Here is a 21,191-nt window from a genome sequence, read left to right as displayed (position 1 = left end):
TTAGTTGTTACTCAAAGGAGACTTGGGGCTCCAACCAGAAGAGGGGTGTATTGGCACTCAGAGAAAACTGTAGAAAATGGCCTCCATGGAGACTCTAAATACAATGAGATCTTTGCCCGTCCTACTTGCAGGAGCCTGTTCAGGAGCAAAAGTCTACACTCAAGAGATTATTTTGAGCAAAGAATCGTCACTTGACTCCAGGGAGTTGGTCCCTTGTGCTCCAAGAGCTCTGGGGGGAGGTGGGGGGTGTTGATTTAGGAGGGACGCACCTACTTCAGTCAGAGGATCCCAGAGGCTTCTGAGGAGAAGCTGGTTGCTTCATGCACAAATCCAAGCCCGGGGGCTGGAGATAACTGAATTGTTCAGGCTTCTGGAGAGATCAGTCATCCGAAGAATCAGGATACAGGAAACCCAGGGAAGCGTGTTCAGAGTTTCTGGCCTGATATCTAGGGGGGCTGCGGAGTGAATTGGGGGCCCCTGCCGTTGGCCACGGCTGAGGCAGCCACACTCCGGCCAAGAGGACGCTGAGAAAGAGGGTGACGTGGCCCAGAAGGCACAGGGGCCCAGAAAAGAGACGGCAGACAGAAGGTGCTAGACCACACCTTCAGGAGTGGCCTGAGGACAGAGTCCTACTTCCCTGTAGTCCGGCAGGCACCCAGCCACCCTTGTGGGGACACAGAGTGGGTTCACCCCTGCAGCTTTTGGGAAAAAAAAAAATACAGGTGGAGACTTGAGATTTCAGTGTTTGCACAGAAAGATTATAGAATGAATATGTTGCTTTTAACTGACAACTGAGAGTAAGCAGGGAGAGAGGCCCCTAGAGGCTCAGGTGGGGAGTGGGTCAGGCAGAGGAATCGGGGCTCGGCTTGGGGAGTGGGTCAGGCAGAGGAGTTGGCCTTTTGAGCAGTTATGCTTTGCACTGAAGCCATTTGGGACAGAAATATTTCAGAGTATTTCATATAGTGCCGTGCCTCGTAAACCATGGGAGAAAACGATGATGTATCTTTTTGTCTCGGAGTTGTCATTGTGAGCGTCAAATACAACTATACCTTCTGGAGTGTACAGGATATTTGACAAAATCAGAAGTTCACACAGCTCTGGACTGAGCGTCATTTTTCTTTTTAAGGAAGTTCACTGGAGAACACTCAAAATCTGGGAATAAGAGGGAACATCCTCAACCTGCTAAAGGGCATCTATGAAAAGCCCACAGCTAACAAAATGGTAAAAGACTGTTTTCCTCCTAAGATCAGCTATAAGACAAAGATATTTGTTCTTGCCATTCATATTCAACATTGTAGTAGAGGCTTCATTCAGGAAAATTAGCCAAGAACGACAAATAAAAGGCATCCTGATTGCAAAGAAAGACATAAAACCACATTTATTTGCAGATGATGTGCTTTCATGTATAGAAAATTTGAAGAAATACATTAAAAGACTATTAAAAGAAATAAATCAGTAAGGTTGCCGAATACGAGATCCATATACAAAATTAATTGTATTTCTATACTAGCAATGAACAATCCAAAAATGAATTAAGAAGACAATTCTACTTACAATAGTATTAAAAAGAAAAAATGCTTAGAAATAAACTTAACCAAAGTAGTACAAGATTTACAATGAAAGCTATACAACGTGATTAAAGAAAATTAAATGATTTAAAGACCATGCAAATGAATGGAAAGACATCTTTGTTCATGGATTGTAAGATAACATTGTTAAAATGACAATACTGTCTCAAATGATCTATGGATTGAATGAAATCTTTTTTTTTTAATATTTATTTATCTTAGAGAGAGAGAGTACAAGCGGGGAGAGGCAGACAGGGGAGACACAGAATCTGAAGGAGACTCTAGGCTCTGAGCTATCAGCACAGAGCCCGACACGGAGCCTGAACTCACGAACCATGAGATCATGACCTGAGCCGAAGTCGGACGCTTAACCGACTGAGCCACCCAGGCGCCCCCAATGAAATCATGATCAAAGTTCCAACCGCCTTTTTTTGCCCCCAAATTGACAAACTAATTCCAAAATTTATATGTAAATGCAAGGAACCCAGAATAGCCAAGACAATCTTGAAAAAGGAAGAATAAAGTTGGAAGACTCAAACTTCCTGATTTCAAAACTTACTACAAACTCACAGTTATCAAGACAGTGTGGTACCAGCATAGGGAGAGCCAGACCAATGGGACAGAATTGAGAGTTCAAACATGGAAGGCTGCCAAGATCATTCAATGGGGAAAACAGACTAGTCTTCAACAAACAGTGCTGAAAAAACTGTGTCTCAGGTGCAAGCAAATGAAGTTGGGCCCCTACCTTACACCATCCATAAAAAATTAACTTAAAATAGATCACAGGTCAAAACAGATGAGCTAAAACTCTAAAAGTCTTAGAAGGAAACATGAGTAAATCTTCATGACCTTAAGTTAAGCAATGGCTTCTTAATTATGACACCTAAAGCACAAACAATAACAATAAAATAGACAAATTGTACTTCATCAAAATGGAAAACTTTTGGGGTTCTTTTTTTAATGCTTATTTATTTGGGGGGGGGGGTAGAGAGACAGGGAGACACAGAATCCAAAGCAGGCTCCATCCAGGCTCTGAGCTGTCAGCAGACAGCCTAATTTGGGGCTCGAACTCACAAACCACGGGATCATGACCCGAGCCAAAGTTGGATGTTTACCCAACTGAGCCACCCAGGTGCCCCAAAACTTTTGTGCTTCTAAGGACGCTACTAAGAAAGAAAAAAAAATCCTTAGATTTGGAGGAAATATTTGCAAATTATGTATCTGATAAGGAACTTATGTCCAGAACATATAAAGAACTCATACAACTCAACAACAAACAACCCGATTTTAAAAATAAGCAAAAAAGGGTCACCTGGGTGGCTCAGTTAAGTGACCAATTCTTGGTTTCAGCACAGTTCATGATCTCACAGTTCATGAGTTTGAGCCCCATGTCAGGCTTAGCATTCTCTCTCTCTCTCTCTCTCTCTCTCTCTCGCTGTCTCTCTCTCTCCCTCTCTGTCTGCCCATCCCCTGCTGTGCTCTCTCTCAAAATAAATAAACTTTAAAAAATGGGCAAAAAGATCTGAGCAGATATTTCTTCAAAGAAGACACACAAATGACCACTAAGCACACGAAAGGATGTTCAACATCTTTGGTCATTAGGGAAATGCAAGCCAAAACCACAATGAGCCCACCACATCACACCCGTGACGATGGCTATAATCAAAACGACGGACAATCCCAAGTATTGGCGAGGATCTGGAGGCACTGGAGGCCTTGTGTGCTGCTGGTGGGAATGTAAAATGGTGTGGCAACTTTGTAAAACAGTTTGACAGCTCCTCAAAAAATGAAACACAAAATTACCATGTGACCCAGGAATTCCATCCTTAAGGTATGTACCCAAGAGAACTGAAAATGTGAGTCCACACAAAAACATGTATGTGGCATACATACGGTTGCATATTCATAATCACCAAAAAAGGAGAAAAAGCACAAATGCCCATCAATTGATGAATGAATCAATAAAACATGGTATATCCAGAGACGGGTCTATTACTCGGCCGTAAAAAGGAAATGAGGTCCCGATACCGATAAACATGGATGAACGTTGAAAGCATCATGTTCAGTGAAGGAAGCCAGACACAAGGCCACCTGTTGTATGATTCCATGTACATGAAATGCCTAGAACAGGGACGTCTGTAGGAGCTGAAAGTAGGTTAGTGGTTGCCCAGGTCTGGGCATTGAGGGAGGGTGAGTAGGGATGGAAAGTAACTGCTCCTAGATACAAGCTTCCTTCTTAAGGTGATGAAAATGTTGTGGAATTCGACAGTGATCATGGTGACACGATTTTGTCAACACTACAAACTATTACAGCCCACTTTAATAAGGTGAATTACATGGTATGCAAATTCTATCTCAATCAACCTGTTAAAGGAAAAAGCAGAAAAACGTAAGACAGGAAGTAGAAAACTCGGGCCACTGAGAGATCCGGAGGCCATTGATGATTTTGAAAGCGGACGTATACATCTTCTAGATCTTGCTACACTGGGTTTATCCCTCTGCTTCTTGTATGGGATCGGTGTCTGCATGTACCGTGAGTTCGATTTTCACGTATCTGACCAGCACTGGACTCCCCTTGCCCCTGCCAACATTTGGGGAAGCGGACACAGAATCGGGTTTACAACTGGGTGTGTGGTTCGAAGGGGAGGTGTTTGCACCCCTCTCATGATCTTTCTCTGGAAAGAAGTAGTAGGTAGTGGTATTTGTGTCCTAGCAATGTGGCAACACAGGTTGCCTTTCAGTTCTCAAGTCCCAAGTCCCATGTCAGTCTCACTGGGCTGAAGATCAGGTGTATGCAGAGTTGTTCCTTCAGGGGGATCCAGGAGACCATCTTGTCTTGTCTTTGTTTTGTTTTTTGTTTTTTGTTTTTGTTTTTTTTTCCCCCCAGCTTCTCGCAGCCACCTATATTCCTTGGCTCTTGGCGCCTTGCTACATGTTCAAAGCCGGCAGCCTGGCCTTTTCTGACCCGCCTCCCTCTCTCTCGCCGCTCCTGTCGGCACATCGCCGTTTCCTCTTCTGGGGCTGAATCTCTCTCTAAGATTGACGTGTCCCTCAAGTGTTTCATAAGGGCCTTTTGATTACATTTAGGGTCCACCCAGGTAATCCAGGATAATCTCCCCATCTCAAGGCCCTTAACCCAATCACATCGGCAAAGCCCCTTTTGCCATAAAAAGTAACCAACACAGGTTTCAGGGATTAGGGCCTGGATATCTTTGGGGGCTGTTATTCAGGCTACCACAGTGGTGATGACATCCGATTGTAAGTCCCCGCTGGAAGTATCTAGAATGGGCAACCCTCTCGCTCTCTCTCTGGCCTTTAGCTACAATGTTAATCCACCTGCGGGCCCTGCTTTGGGACAAAAATTTCTCATTGGAACTTTGTATGCATTATTGTTCTGTTTGTTGCAACAATGTGAAATCTATCTGTATGAGCGCAGACCTTGCTGGGTCTATTTGAAACCAGTGGAGGTGGCCAGCCAAAACTCATCTGCATCGGTTTCCCAGGACCAAGGCTGAGTTGTCAGCTGGACGGTGAACATTTCAGGGCTCTAGGCCTAGAAAGGGTCTCCTGGAACTCAGACTGCCTCCATCAGGGACCTGCCTGTTGCCTCCCACAGAATGGCTCCAGGCTGCCGTCCTTTGATCTCTGATGTCTGCTCTCTGCTGATTCTCTCTTGCCTCCTTTGCTTTCTGCTATTCACACCCCTCACCGAGACTGCTGTGTTTGCCTCTGTGAGGTCCCCATGCGGTGGGGATGAGGAAGCAGATCACACAGCTTGGGGTAAAGCACGAACAGGTGAGCTTGGCCGGGTGGCCAGAGAAAAGCCTATTCCCTCCTGCATCTCGTAAGTCAACTTTGATACTTCTCTTTTAACTCCTGAGCTCTTTTTTGAACTTACTTCTAAATTTTCTCAAACATTCCAGATGCAAGAAGTTGCTAGATAGCAGAGTTCTGCATAACTGAAGCATTAGAGAATCAATCATCCCCAGAGTTAACCCTATTCCCCTGAGGACGACTCATATTTTTAGCCTGTTCTGACTATAGAGGTCATGAGTCCCCTACACGTTCTATTCTTCCCTCTTCATGACGAAGATCATTCTGAGCAAGTAAGACAGATGCAAGAAAGGACAGAAAGAGTTGATCTCAACTTTCCATGAGCTCTTTGCCCTGGACAAAACTAAAGCAGACTCTTTGCCATCTTTGACATGTATTGTGGTGTGGGGTGACACTTCCCAGAAGTCCGTGTGGCATTTTTATATTTGTCTCCTGTTGAGTTCCTGTCTCCCACTTTCTACAAAGTGCTCTCTATGGTGTCAGTACCGTGCAACAGCACTGGCTTCTGCCACCCAAATTGGTGTGGCCCACCACCGCCCAAACTGGTGTGTCCATTGGGCCCTCTTCGTAGAAACAGCGGTCACAAAGACAACCGTGCATGGAGTGCCCAGCGCCATGCTCAGGGTTTACCATCTACTGTTTCTGTATAGAAACAATTCTGTGAGGAAGCTTGCAGTGTTTCCTGTTTACAGATCAAGACATTGAGACTCAGGGAAGTTCACTTGCCAAGAATCTCCAGTTACTGGGCAACAAGACTGGGATTGGAATACAACCCACTTTGGTTTCAACGTTTGTGATTTCAACCACTATCTCAATGCCAGAAGATGTAACGCTGCTTCTGTCTGCACCTGGTGAGCCTTGCCGTCCTAAATCTAGAGTCTGTGATTGCCTTTATGGAAGTTTTCCTGGGTCACATACTCCCGGAAATACCTGCTTTTTTCCTTTGATTTCTGTGCCAACTACTCTACAAATCAAGGTGTTGCTATATCGCCAGGATCAGGACAGGGCGGCGGGTCCCTTAGCTCCTTATGAGTCTTGGAGACTCATTCAGAGTCTTCCCTTTGGGGAAGCACAAGCCTTGGGGTTTCTACCCAAACAACCTAGTTGATCATTCCCTTAAACAGGTATATCCGTTGGGGAGGGGTGGGGGGGTGAAAAGGTGTTAAAATGTTAGTCTTACATTCCTCCAAACATGGAGATCCTGCACTAAATTTTTGGCTTTGTTTCTTCTTCCTTGTTAATGGAAGTATTTACATCCAGCAAAATCCCAAACCTTAAGCATGCAGTTTGATAAGTATTGACAAATATATGTATGTATACACACACACACACACACACACACACACACACACACACCAGTGTAATCCACACCCCAAAGTATAGAGTATTTCCATCTCCCCAGAAAGTTCCATGTGGCCTCTTTTCAGTGAATCCACTCCCCTCCGCCTTTGCCACACCCCAGAGTTTCTCATGACATCAGGTAATCAGATCTGATGTGGTAGATCCCTAAATCTTTACTGGGCTTATCTCCTACCCTCAGGAGTTCCTGTGTTTGACCAAAGCCTCCCATATCCACTGCTTGCTTATCTGTTTGGACTAAGATGATGTCATTGATGTAACAGACAAATGTGATGTATGTGCAATGGCCAGGTAGCTCAGATCCCTTCAGAACACATTATGACCAAGGGTGGGAGGGCTAAGATAACACTGGGTCAAGATCATAAATATATATGGTGGTTTATCTCCTGTGAATACCAACTGCTTCTGGTTCTCCTTCAGATAGGAGTACGTTCTCTTGATCCACGGCTCCACTCCGTGTGCTCGAGGCCACATAATCTGCTCTAGCAAAGAGAGCACATCTAGCCTCACAGCTGCAACTGGGGTTCCTGCTTGCTGAGTTCACATTAATCCTCCAGGATCTGTCTGGATTTTGCAGGGGCCAAACCAGTGAATTATGTTAAAATAGGATGGGGCCACCACCCCGGCATTCTTCACGTGTTTCTGGTTCTCCACAACTTCCCCCCCGAGATGAACATTTTTGGGGGGTTTACTGTCTTGGCGGGGGGCTGGGAGGAGGGAGATTCCAGGGGGCTTCTGCTTGGCCTTCCTTACTATGATAACCATAACCCCACAGGCCAAGGAACCAACATGTGTGTTATGTGGCGGGTGTAGGGGGAGTTGCCACTTACCAATTCCAATGGTATCTTCAGAGACTGGGCAAATAACTACTGGGTGGATCTGTAGACCCAAATGGACCCACGGTGAACCAGGCCTTAGCCAGGACATTATTTATTATCTGGGCCTTATATTCACCCCCTAATGGGAGGCATAATCATGTTTCAGGTCCTCAGATATCAATGTCAGCAGCAACCTATGTCCACAAATCCTCAAATATGTGAGCAGAGTCCAGATGGCCAAGTAAATGGCTGTAGGAAGAACTGGAAAGCCAGCATCACCTCCAGTCTGTTCCAAGTGTGAGAAAGTGGACAAGGACTGTTAACTACATTGTGAGGGCTGCCCTTGGCCTCCCGATTATCCATCCTTGATTTATTTTGGCCGTATAGATTGTGCAATACCCTCGTTGGCTGCCTGTCTGTCTTTCCCCTCAGAACGCAAACTTCATTTAACCACTTCCATCGCTCTCTGCGGGTCACATCCCTCTAACTGCCACGCCCCACCTTGGTGCTCATCACGATAATTACACTGACTCACCTTGTGTCTAATGGTAAGTGCTACTCCCTGGCCTCTATCATCCTCGTTGCTACCAGGGAGCTCAGTTCTGCATCAGGATCTCCACCAACAGCCTTGACCTTCAGAGGAGAGCTCCCATAGAGCTTCTTGATGCCCTTTTAGTGCATTCTTTTGCTTCGGCGAATGCAACGTTGTTCCAGGCCTTCTTGCGGAACGTATCAGCTGTCGGGTTCTCTGGCTTTACGCAGTGTAACCACTCTAGCTTGTCCACTTTTCCAAGCCTTTGGATCCTTTCCCCCACCATCTGCCATGACAGATGAGGACATCTTGACTTGGTTTAGCCAACTTGGTAGGGGACCAGCTCCATCTCTTGGGTCCCTTGCCAGAATGTTAGATGCTGTGTCAACGGAGAGTACTTCCATATACATACACCTTCCCTATCCAACGTCACATTGAGTCTTCCTATGCCCTGCGCCCTCACCATCCACTCCCGCACACAACCCATGACTCCTGCAGGCGCATGTTGGCTGGGACCCACAGCTATATCAGGGCTATATTCCCTTTCCTCCACCAGCAGGACTACACCTCCCTGGCCAGATTCTGTTGTGACTGGACCTTCGTTCTTGGTCTGGAGGCAGGAGGGGAGCTGGGAGGTTTGCAGGCAGCAAGGGGAGGTGTGGGAGAGAGTTGTCACACGTTGTCTTACAAAGTGGGCCCCATCTGTGTTTCATGCAAAGGCTGGCAGCCTGTAAGAAGAAAAGCAGGATGCTTCTTCAGGCCTAGAGAATTCCAGGTGATCTGGGGTTTTAAATGTTTTAATATGTCGGCCCAGCCAGCCCCTTCCCGCTCCTTCCCCACAAAGTCCTGACCTTGGCATTGAGACTCCCCTGCTCCTTTGGGCGCATCTTCTCCCATAGTCAAATCCGGGGCCTGCCTCGCAGCCGTCTCTGCCCTCCATTTGCCGAAGACGGGGGTCTCCACATACACTGCCAAAGATGTCCTCTGCTTTTCCTACTTTGCCTCACGTTGATTAACAACCAATGGCCCATTACTGCCTTTCTCCAGTGCACTGATCCTTTCTCGCAGCGACCATCTGATTCTATCGTGTTTCTAATTACGATTTCCCCCAAATTCTAAACACCTGAGCATTCCCTCAGCGCGTTCCACTCCCAGGTATGGCATCCTAGCTCACCACCAGTGAAAATTTTGGCAAGGGCACAGCTACTCAGCCCAGGTGACAAGGTTTTCATCGTAGCAGCTGGCAGGTGACCTGGGCCCATAGGTCAGTTTCCCCAGCAAACAGACTGCGTGCAGTGCTTTCTGGGGACTGGTCTCGGGACCGACACCTGAAAGGGGTGGGGGGAGGGGAAGCAGACCGAGGGAAGAAGTTGAACCCGATCCTGTTGCGACAAAGGGCCTTAGCCAATCCGACCACGGACTCTGGAGCTGGAGTCTCCCCAGCTGAGGCACAGAGGCTGGACCTCTAGGATGCAGGCTGCCCCCCAGAAAAGGGAGGTAACCTTGGGTGAGGCTGCTTTCCAGGGCCAAGGGCAATTCTCCAAAAAAAAAAAAAAAATTCAGCAAGAAGCCGTGGTAGTGAACTCTTGTAGAACTGGGGTAGGGGGTGAGTGTCCGCATGCTGAAGGCACATCTGGGTGGCACATCTCTTCGCTTCTCAAAGAGAGAGAGAGAATATCCGATTCTTTTCTTTCCTTTTTTGTTTCTTTCTTTTGAGAGAGAGAGAAAGAGAGAGAGAGAGAGCACCCATGCCAGTAGGGGAGGGGCAGAGAGAGAGGGAGAGAGAGAGAATCCCAAGTAGGCTCCACACTTCGCATGAGCCCAATGTAGGGCTTGATCCCATGACCGTGAGATCATGACCTGAGCCGAAATCAAGAGTCGGATGCTTAACCAACTCTTTTTTTTTTTTTAAATGATTGCACAAAGACTACAATTTGCATCCTGAATATAATATACACTAAATTAACGTTACGCCACTTTACGTGTAAGGTTTTAACAGGCCGTTCACATTTCTGCCCCCGTCTTTTGTGCTACGATGTCATATATCTTACTTCTGGGTATGTTATAACGCCCCACAGCACATTGCCATTATCTTTGCTTTAAAATCACCCTTTAAATAAATTTTGATCAACACTGTCTTTCATATTTACTCCCAAAGTTATACTTTTAGGTGATCGTCATTTCTTTTCGTAGATCTACCTTTCCGATCTTGCCAGTATTTGAGCTAAGAAGGGGTCAAGCTGGGATTCCAGAGGCTGGCGTTTCCTTTTGGGTTAAGATCTGTCTGGGCTTCTGAGTCCAAGCGCCACGGGGCCTGTTTTCTGGCTCTTCTCCTCAGCTGGGGTAGCATGGGAGGGAATACTACCGGCTGGGTGATTTGTTGGGATGCTTCCAGATTCCACCGTCCCACCAGCTCGCTTCTGTCTGGAATCCAGTTCATCGGGAGTTTCCTGCATCCCACCGCTTTTAAGCAGCCTGATTGAAAAGGCCACTTTTATTTTTGCCGAGTTTCTCTCGCTGTTCCCCCAAGAACAAAGGTCTTTTCCATTCTCCTACCTTCTAACCGGAGGGAGAAATCCCCTGCTGGGTTGCTTTGCTTCTGTTCTCTGTTCTCCTTCACCAGCGGGTTGTGTTGAGGCGCTCGAGTGGCCCGGGTGATATTTTGAGGCCAGGGCGACCACAGAGCTCTGGCTGACCCAGGCCAGTACCCAGATCACCAGCGCTGCAGGATAGGTGCCGCTGCCAGACCCCTGTGAGGTCTTGGGCCTGTCTGTCACCACCTCTCTTGGACTGCCACTTGCCCCCTGGCAAAGTGAGGAGTTCCTGTCATTACGCCTCCGTGGGGAATTAAGCGGTGGCCCTTTAAGATCCCAGCTCAGGTTTGCCCGACAGAAACGAAAGGGGCATCTTGTGGTATCGGGGTTCCGGTAACGTGAGGGGCCCCAGTCATGCTAACCCCCCTCATTGGCTTCTGATGATAACGTACACACAAGGCACTAATTCTCACTAATTCTTTATTTTTAAAAAACAAGATGGGGGCTAATTTGATTTGAATGCTCCGGCTTGAGAGTATGCTTCGTGATTTCTAATCCAATTAGTGCTGGAGATACTTCTGATTCTAGGGGTATCTGGTTTCCGCTTATGGTATAAGTTCTAGGCCCCAGTGACTCATGTTTCGAGGAGGGAGAAGTTAGGGCCTACAGTTGATAAAAAGGGTCTGTTTATATGGTTGCTTTGTGTTTTGTTATTAAACCCAAGCGGCGGGGAGCAGAGGCCCGGCTTTTAGCTCAGATTTCTATAAGCAGCAACAACAACAACAATAGATAAAAAATTAAAAAAAAAAAAGACCCACAGACAATTTCAACTTGAAAGTTTCCATACAAATCAGCATTACTTCTCAACAGGGTCTCAAAACTTCCTACTTGAAGGTGAACAAAAGCTGCCACCATGACAAGCACACTAAAGGACATTCTGGAAGTCTCAGCCCAGAGGTCAGGGGTCATTAAGCCAGTAGGTCAGCTCCCGATTTTAAGGCGAGTTATGTAGGTACATGACCAGTGCCTGATTGGCCCTGTCCTTGCAGGCTTTCTCTTCACATTCAACCTCCAAGGCAGTCAGAGCCACTCTCCAAATAAGTAGCATTTTCACTGAAGAAAAGAGCACCCCGGATGCCTCAGTGGGTTGGGCGTCTACTCTTGGTTTCGGCTCAGGTCGCGATCTGGCGGTTTGAGGGATCGATCCCTACATCGGGGAGCACAGAGCCCGTGCAGAGCCTCCTTGGGATTCTCTCTCTCCCTCTCTCTCTGCCCCTCCCCTTGACTTGCGTGTTCTCTCTCTCTCTCAATAAATAAACATTAAGAAAAAGAAAAAGAAAATAGCGTCCTAAATTAAATCCTTAAAATTGCTGTCAGCACCACATCAGTTAATACTCAGAAACGTCTGAAGAAAATTTGTGTTTGTAGTAACCCTGGGGTGCAGTCTTCTCACTTAAATTTTCTTTAACCGATGAAACTCTCATCACGCTCAAGGTAATTTCATAACGAGGAACTTTCTTCTGTCCTTGGCTGTTGTTGATAAAAGCCGAAGGCAGCCATCATAGAGACCAGCGGTGCCCTGTTGCCCCTGTAGTAAATCAGCCGATGACCCAATTGTCACGTGCCGGCGAGGTGCAGAGAAAACAGAGAAGAGAGAAAATGATGGAGAGGAAAACGCTTTGCAGATCCCGTCTACATGTGCTTTAAGCTGTGATCCTGCTCATATGATTGAGGAATAAAGTTTGTAACAAAGCTCACGTCTCCATCGTGGTTGACAGGGGGGATGTCACTAACTAGTCTTCGATGTTCTTTCACAAGATGGCATTTCATATCTTTGCTGCTGCTGTGGTTCTCGGGTGACTAGAAAAGAACAGGGAGATGAATCTTACATATTTTCAGCAGGAAAACAGTTCCTGGGATGTAATTACCCACAATGCCCTCTATGACGAGTCTGGGTCTGTGTGTTCAATTAATTATAAAAACATAGATGAGACCAACAAAAATACTGTACAGAAATTAAAAACAAACACTGTCCCATCAGTAAAGTGTTGTGGAGAGTATGAAAAACATACCTCTGTCAAGAATGTGGAAAACAGGGAGTGGCCTTGAAATAACATTTCTTTTTTTTTTTTTTGAAGGCTCTAGGAAAATCAAAAGCATATTGAGCTTTGGATCAGGGCTCACGGCAAAGGGGGTGGTTGACAAGATTATTTCTTCTTGGCAATCCTAGGAGAGGGATTAGTTAATTGAATCTGTGGTTTTTAGATTTAGTTGGTGCTTCTGGCATGGCTGCTGCATGGGCAAGGTTCTTGGGTCCATTTTCCTGCTGGGTCCTATGCCCAGTTCTCCAGGAGGAGAAGGAAAGATTCTGCAGTCCACCAGCGCCCCGGCCTGTTGAGACAGCTGGATGCAAGGAGACATGTATTTATTTGAGCAGTCGGAAACTTAGATGTCACTGGGTACCAGGAGAAAAGTTTCTTTTTCTGTAGATGGCAGTCCTGTACAAGTATCTCCAATGGAAAAGTGAGGGTGGAGAAAAGAGCAGGGTGGCATATATATGTGTGCATATGTATACACACACACAAGACAGAGGATGGTGGAAAACTCAATGATTTCCTTCTTACATCTAATTTTAAATCTTTAACACTTTTAGGGTGCCCGGGTGACTCAGTCGGTTGAGCGTCCGACTCTTGATTTCAGCTCAGGTCATGATCCCAGGGCTGTGGGGGTAAAGCCATGCATGCATTGGGTTCCACGCTGAGTGTGGAGCCTGCTTGGGATTCTCTCTCTCTCTCTCTCTCTCTCTCTCTCTCTGCCCCTCTCCCCCACTCATGCTCCCTCTCTCTCTCTCTAAAAAAGTAAAACTAAAGTTTAACACTTTTACAAAATGATTACACTTCCTAAAACTGACTCTCACAAGATTCCCACGTCTAAGGGGTGTCACTGAAGTCATAGGAATGATATCTCAAAGGGAACAGGCTATAAATCTTGTTTCCAACCCCCTACCCCATGCCCCTCAGCACAGCCAGTTATTAATTTTTATATTGAGTGTGGGCAAGTTTGGCTCTTCTTATCCCTAGTTTATAATGAGGGCATTTATGACCCAAATAACTTCTTTCCTTAAGATTACTGTGCCCAGTCTATTTCTCCAAGAAACCGAAAACAAACAGATGTTGACAGTTCCCTGGAGAACACGGAGCCTTAACATTGAATGGTGACAAGCTACTCTGATTCTTCCCACCCTAAATGTCCCAAATGTGAAGTTACAAGTCTGTGGTCAGGGGTGGGGGGTGGGGGGTGGCGGTGCCGTGCTGATGATTGAAAGAGTGCCCACCATCAACACACACCTTTCAGTTGAACAAGTGTCCGACCTCTAAATGCCTGGATGACAGCATAAAAGTCAGGTGGCCCGGACTAGGTCTTAATTTCCTCATTAATAAAGTAACCGAGCTGGGACAATCTCAAAAATGGCATCTTCCCCTTCCTCCAGGTCTACGGATGAAAATTCTTTTTTTGTTTTTCCCCCTTCGAAAGTTAAGGCTTATGTATATTTTTTAGAATAGCCTAATGTTCTAGCACATCTGTATTTATGAATTATATGCTTCAACTGATCTTTAAAAGGCTAAATCGAAACTCACGATTCTATAAAAAAAAAACATTTACGATGGTTTAAAAATACGAATAGTCAATGAGCATCCTTGTTGCATACAAATTCTTGGGTAAGTCTGAGAGATGCGAAAATGATATTCTTACAGCTAGTTCATAATTCTCACCATCAGCATGTTCTTTACATAGGTGTGAACAACTGTCTCCCCCAAGCCAGACAGCTTTCTACATGTCCAAAAGACTCCCACGACCAAAGACAAAAATAAATTAATAAGTAAACAACCAGAAAGCAAAACGGAGAAAAGCCAACGATCCACATTCTTGCCTCTTACATCACACGAAGACAAAATTATGTCTTCAGATGTCTCCTTTTAGAATTCAGACATTTCAAGTGTTTTGTGTATGATCACTGCAGCCGCTGGCCACTGGGGAGAAAGAGGAACAGGAAAACTGGTTTCTCTCCAGCTTACCTCTTCCAAGGGAAATTCCAGCAGGGCACCCAGGACAATCTCAGCAAGAAGCAAGCTTTACTTGATTCTTTCCCCTCTTCTTCCTTCCCCACATTCTCTCCTTTACTCCAGAAAACGCAGGGTGCGGCATAGTGTCTTTTTGAGCTGGCCATGTAGAAAATTCAGAGAAAATTGTAAGACCTTGGATTTGGTTCCAATGTGGCCAGTCAGTAGTCACACGATTTGGGGCAAAGATCCCTGGGACTCGGTTTCCCCATCTGTGAAAGGAAAGGTAAAAATCCCTGAATGGTCTCCAACGTCTCATTCAGCTCCCCCATCATACGGCGATGACTCATTGTCGATAAGTGTTTGCTAAGTTTCTCGGAGATGTGTCGTACTTGTTTGCAGAACCAGGACCTTCCAGGAAGGCTAGAAGAAAAGGATCCTGACATCATGTTATCTAAGACTCAGTTTGGAGAAGTTTTTGGTCTAGCTCTTCCTCTCAATAATTAAAAATCTTTAGAGATAATTACCATTTAAAGTTAATGGTGGAACTAGTTTGGAGGTAATTAAGAAGGAAACATATTGGCCCTAAGTACTTGCTCATTCTGAGATGACTAAGGCTTTAAATATTTAACTTGTAAATATTGTGATTCAGACAAACATAACTCTACGAACAAGGAAATTGAGATTAAAATCCAGGAACACCATGCTGCAGTTGGCTCGTGTTATAGAGGGTACAACCTCGTGAGCACGTATCCCTTGTTTGGGGCAAGAGATTACAGCTAAGGATACGCGGCTTTGAGCGGCGCTAACCTGTTCCCTCAGATGGTGTACCACTATTTGTTCCTTCCTTTCCTCTTTCAAGACTCTGTATCGCTACCCGAGTATGACAAAAACCTCACTCCGTGAGGCACAACTGGGACTCATCCTGTGCCGGTTTTCAATGTATTGCCTCCCAGCTCCAAATTCGCCCTTAACCGCCTGCTCTGGGGAAACGCAAGAGCCCTTAAAAATGTTCTCCTTGGCCAGCTAGCGTAATAGCAAGCTCCGTGCATAGAGGGCGCCAGAGAGACACTGCAGGAAGAAGGTGTTTTGCTTTCTCGTTCTGGCTCTGGCACCCCACGGGACTTTTCAAGCACCCCGTTCCAGGGGTGCCCGTGGCTTGCCCAATGCACAGCTCCTGCCATGTATGTGGCCAGCAGCACCCAGTAGCCAGATCCCAGTAGCCTGAGCTTACTCTGCTCAGAGGCCAGGGCAATTTTGGGATGGAATACCTCCAGTGAGACGTTGCTATGTGAGGTACGGTAAAGGCACCCTAAAAGGCAGATTACTGGCAAGTTCCTCAGGCGTGGCACCACAGCGACTTGCCTGCCGTCCAGTGAGCCGAGACAGTGGTCTCTCCAACAAAATGGATCTCAGCCCTGATGGTGGGCTGGGTAGATGGGGGCTCTTCCTTGGGTTGTCTACGCCAGCCCCAGGGACAGTGGCTCCTCCTTATACTTCTTATACTTGCTACTCCTATATTCCTCAGAGTTCTATTTATCCATTAGCAGCCAATCCCCCATTATTCCAATACTATCTGGTAGTGAATAACTCTTTATATTAAACTTTTCTGGTTCAAATTACTGTAGTTTCCTTATCCTGATTGGACCTCGAGTGATACATATCCCAGGGTGAAAATGTATATATATTTATGGAGAGAGAGAGAGAGAGAGAGAGAGAGAAAGAAAGAGGGGAGAGAGAAGGAAGGAGAGAGGGAGAGAGATGCGTTAACCTGAAACAAATATGGTTACATCCATTGTTCATTTTTTAATGGTGGTTTTGGTGTAACTCTCTTTGGTCTGGTATGGCTATGTATTGGCTTACTAGAGCTTCCATGAAAGAATACTCCAGACTGAGGGCTTAAATAACAGAAATTTATTTCTCACAGTTCTGGAGGCCAGAAGCACGAGATCTGGGTGTTGGCACGGTTGGCTTCTTCCAAAAACCCTCTTCTGGGCTTGCAGATGGCCGCCATCTTGCTGTGTCTTCACACGGCCTTTCCTCTGTGTGAGCACATTCCTGGTGTCTCTTTATGTGGCCACATTTCTTCCTCTTATGAGAGCATCCATCAGATTGGATTCGGGCCCGCCCTAACAGCCTCATTTTCACTTAATCGCCTCTTGAAAGGCCCTATCTGCAAAGACCGTCACATTCTGAGGTACTGGGGAGTGGGACTTTTGAATTTCATGAATTCTCGGGGGGACACAACTCAGCCCATATTATTACTAGCTCTTATCTTCTGATGTTGGTATTCGAGATCACGCAGAAGTAACTCTGTGGCAGCAAGAAAATCCTAAGACTCGGCTTTGGAAGACGTGATCTGAGGCCCAGGTTCTGTTATTTAGCAGCTGCCAAGTTGTTTAACCTCTTGCACCTCAGTGCTCTCATCCATTAAATGGGTTGAAAGGGCCATAATGGGGCTTCAGTGAGATCATGCTAAGGGAGGTGCTCTAGAATCTACGAAAGACTATAAAAAGGGAGACATTCCTTGGTAGGTGTATAGACTCACACGTTTTTTAAAGCTCTCCATTACATTTCATACTTTCTACTTATTAAAAGGCAGTTGCCAACCTATTAAACCGGTGTTCAGTATAAATGATTTGTGTAGCCATAAAGTCTCTTTGGCTTATTTATTAGACACAAGAAACATTTCTCCAGCCCCACAACTGTCTCTGTTCGTGCCAGGTAGCGTTAATTAAACCAAAATTTTGAATTAATTATTATATCATCTGTTTGTTTTTTTCATGCTCTGCCGAAGTAATAAGCAATAAATGTTTAAAGCCTCGTGAACTCATCTGACTTGCCCTAAGTTTTTGAAAAACATAGAAATTATATGGCCCTTAGAATGACAGCCAGCAAATTTTTTGGCAATTAACAATATTCACTAAGAGAGGGGTAGGAAAGAAACTATGGCCTGGTTTTCATCTCACTCAGCATCACACTTTTCCCCATGCCGCAGTGACTATGTGCTTGTGGCCAGCTTCACAGGGGGGAACTGAGGCACCGGGTATCACCAGTTTGTTGAGGTCCTGAAGAGAAAGAAAACTCTCATCTACTGAGAAGTTGAATATACAAAAGTCACATCGTACAAATTTCCTTTCATCTCTCCGACATTTCTAGAAAGTAAATATTATTATAAACGCCATCTTACAGATAAGGAAACTGAGGCTCAGAGAGGGCTAGTAACTTGTCCAGAGTCACGTGGCTCATAAGTAGAAGATCAGAGATCAGAAGGAAGCCAGGCCTGATCTGTCACCTTGGGTCTCATCACCCCCTTTGTTAGCTGAAATTTATTTACGATGGTCTCGATCTGCATTGTCGTCAGCAATGTAATTGTCATGGAGTGAAAAGCAATTAGCAGTTGAACCTAACACAGCTTCAATTAATAAGATTATCCTGTGATTACTTAGTGAGGCGTTCTCAAGCTATATCACCGATAATGAGAGTTAAGTGCTGGGTCTAAAATAATTTTTTTTTTTTTTTTTTTGGCACATATTCAACCTAATGCTGTAATAGTACCAAATGGCCATTTGCTGCATGTGCATATATAATCACTATCTACGGTGATTTGTATTCTGTGGCCTTTTTTGCTTTCTCTTTGCCATCTGGGTATGCATTGACTTAATCTGTAGAGCAAGTTATGTTCACGTCTTTATCTAGTAAAAGAAAAGGCACTTACGGCAGATAACTACTTGTTTTCCTTTTTAATTTTCACGTCGGATTTAGCAACTGAAAATCAGCATGCTTTTATTTATTTATTTATTTATTTATTTATTTATTTTTAATGTAGACCTTTTCGCGTTTGTGCTCGATCTTTAAGAGACCCAGAGCTTAGCCCTCCATAAGCTACACTTTGGAATCTTGTTGAATAATCTGGAAGACAGATCTCATTTCAAAAGGAAAACCGAAAAAAAAAAAAAGATCAAATCAAACTTTACTGAAATTGAAAAGACAAGTCACGAGGCTCAAAGGAGGAATGAACGAGAGGGCTGCTTTAATAGCAGGAGGGCGGAAATGACATCAGCTAAGTAGGACCATTCATGGGGAACCCCCCTCCTTTGAGGTGTCTCTCTTGGCCTTCTTCCTTATGAGGCTCCGCAGTGCAATTATTTCAGTATTAGATTTTACCCCCTACTGGATAAGTGCCTTGGGATCCGGAATTGAGTTACCCGTCTTTATCTCCTCTCCTCTCCTTCAACACGTCTCTGCTGCATTATGTATGGATCATCACCTCTCTGACTGGACTACTACAGTGACTTCTTGAAGAGCTCCCTGCCTCCAGTCTCCTCAGCATCACCTCCTGTCCACAATGCGATGTGATCCCACTCTGACGCTAGATTACTCCCCAGGTACCATCCAAATGCCTTTGCAGACTCCGAAGGCCTTGGGAAACTTGGCCCACACCAAATACTTGGTCAGCCATGTTTCCCACACCGATTCTTTCCCTGACCCCACCCCCTGCAGCTCTATGAAGGAAATAAACAGGATGGTAAGATACTGAGGATCATGTGGTGGGGTGGCCAGGACTCCTTTAGACTGAATGATCAGAGGCCTCTCTGAGGAAGTGACATTATGTTAGAATGTGTTGAAGTTGACCATGCGGAGAAGTGGGAAGGAACATAGGGAGGTCCAAATAGAAAGACCCTGTGATAAGACACAGTTGACCTTTTAAAAGGACATAATGGAGACAAGTACTTCCGTACTTCACAGACCTACCTGGAGCATGGTGAGGACGGGGGAGATGCAGGAAACACCTGCAGATTAGGCAGGAGGAAGGTTCTGGAGAAGCCTTGCTGCCTTGTCAAAAGGGGCAAACGTAAGCCTTTGAAAGTATCCACGGTATCCGTGATTTTGCAAAGATCATAGAATGAAATGGAGGGGACTCCACCTCCAAACTACTGTTTTGCCAAGTTGCCTGTCTGAATACCGTCTGTGTACAGATGAGGGATTATTTATGACTCAGTGAGTTGCTAGAAAGACCACAATATCTTTGTTTGGGTCTGCATTTTCAAGCCTCCGTGGAACAGGCTAGCATCGTACCTGGTGGTCCATGTGTAACGTTCTGTTGGTGCATCATTTGAGACTCTTAACCAGCCACGTATGTTACCATCTGAAGATATCTGGCACAGCATCATTTATATCAGCTTCTAATCCATTGTGGCCATTAGGTGATATTTTCACAGCAGAATCACACATTTTTCTACATTTCCCAGTTTAATCTACGTAGTTGTTTTCTTTCTCACTTCGGGCCGTAAGGACTTATTCTCTTTGATTCTGATGACATTTCTCAGGATATTTATAAATTTGCATACTGGCTGCAAACAGCTCAGGATCACTTCAGAGATGTGTTTTTCTGTGGAATAAAAAATGCTACCGATTAAGTAGTCCCAGGAGTGGGGTGGACTCTGGGCTTTCCCCAGTAGTTTGATAGGTTTCTTCTCAGTTTGGACAGAAACTATAGTTAGCCAGCCATCAACTTTAGTCTGTTTCTTTACAGTGAGACTATCCCTGGGTTTGGGGACAGACCTCCGATTTGCAAGGACGCTGGAAATTCTGAGGTATGTGCCCCCACAGCTCTAAAATTATATCTTAGACACAAGCGGCCCATTTTCAAGGCGAACACAACCACATTTGTGGCATTTGGATCCAGCAGGGAAAATGAAAATCTTGTGTTTGTCAGCAGCGAGGCCACGATGCCCAGGCCCCAAGTTTAAATATCCAGGAATCACCCAGTGGTTTGCTTTTATTGTTCATAAAGTCAGCAGAGACAAACCACCTGAGTAGTTCCAGATGTCGGATCAACAAGGCTGTGCTTCACAGACCTACATGTAGAAAGTGAATTTATAGACCCAAGAAAAGGCTGAGAGGATTGTGCTGTTTCAGGATAGAGAGGTACTTTCATTCTGAAAACGGAGTGAAACACAGGACGGACGGGCAGGCCGGCGGATGGCAGGTGGAGGGCAGTCTCACCTCTGTTAGGCCACTTGAGGCTTCGAGCGGGGATCCATCCACTTCTGCCCTCTTTGTGAAGTAAGAAATCCCAGCAGCCCGCTGCCCAACTCAAGAGGACTGGACTGTTTTAAGATAGCAAGTCTCTGTTAAGTTGTAACACAGTCACGTGAGGGCACCACGCAAAGAAACACGTTGACTCAAACGCTTCTCTCCACGTTGACTCAAATGCGGACAACGGAGAACCAGAACTGGGGCTCATGGCCATTGAAGTGGGCTCCATTTGCTGGTAGTTTTGGCAGTGAAGCCTACCATTGTTCTAGGCACCTTGCTTTGTGAGTTGGCCACACGAGGTAACATTATACGGTGGCAAGGAACATGACTTGCCTGGGCCTGGGGCCAGGAGGCTGGAATTTGTTGCCATAAATCTTGAAACCGTTGAAGGTGTCTCGTGTTCAAGTTTATCTGGCACAGCCCAAACAGCGAAAGTTCTGATA

Source organism: Acinonyx jubatus, chromosome D2 (genome assembly GCF_027475565.1).
Source record: "Acinonyx jubatus isolate Ajub_Pintada_27869175 chromosome D2, VMU_Ajub_asm_v1.0, whole genome shotgun sequence".
NCBI lineage: Eukaryota > Metazoa > Chordata > Mammalia > Carnivora > Felidae > Acinonyx > Acinonyx jubatus.
This window is presented reverse-complemented; position numbering follows the sequence as displayed.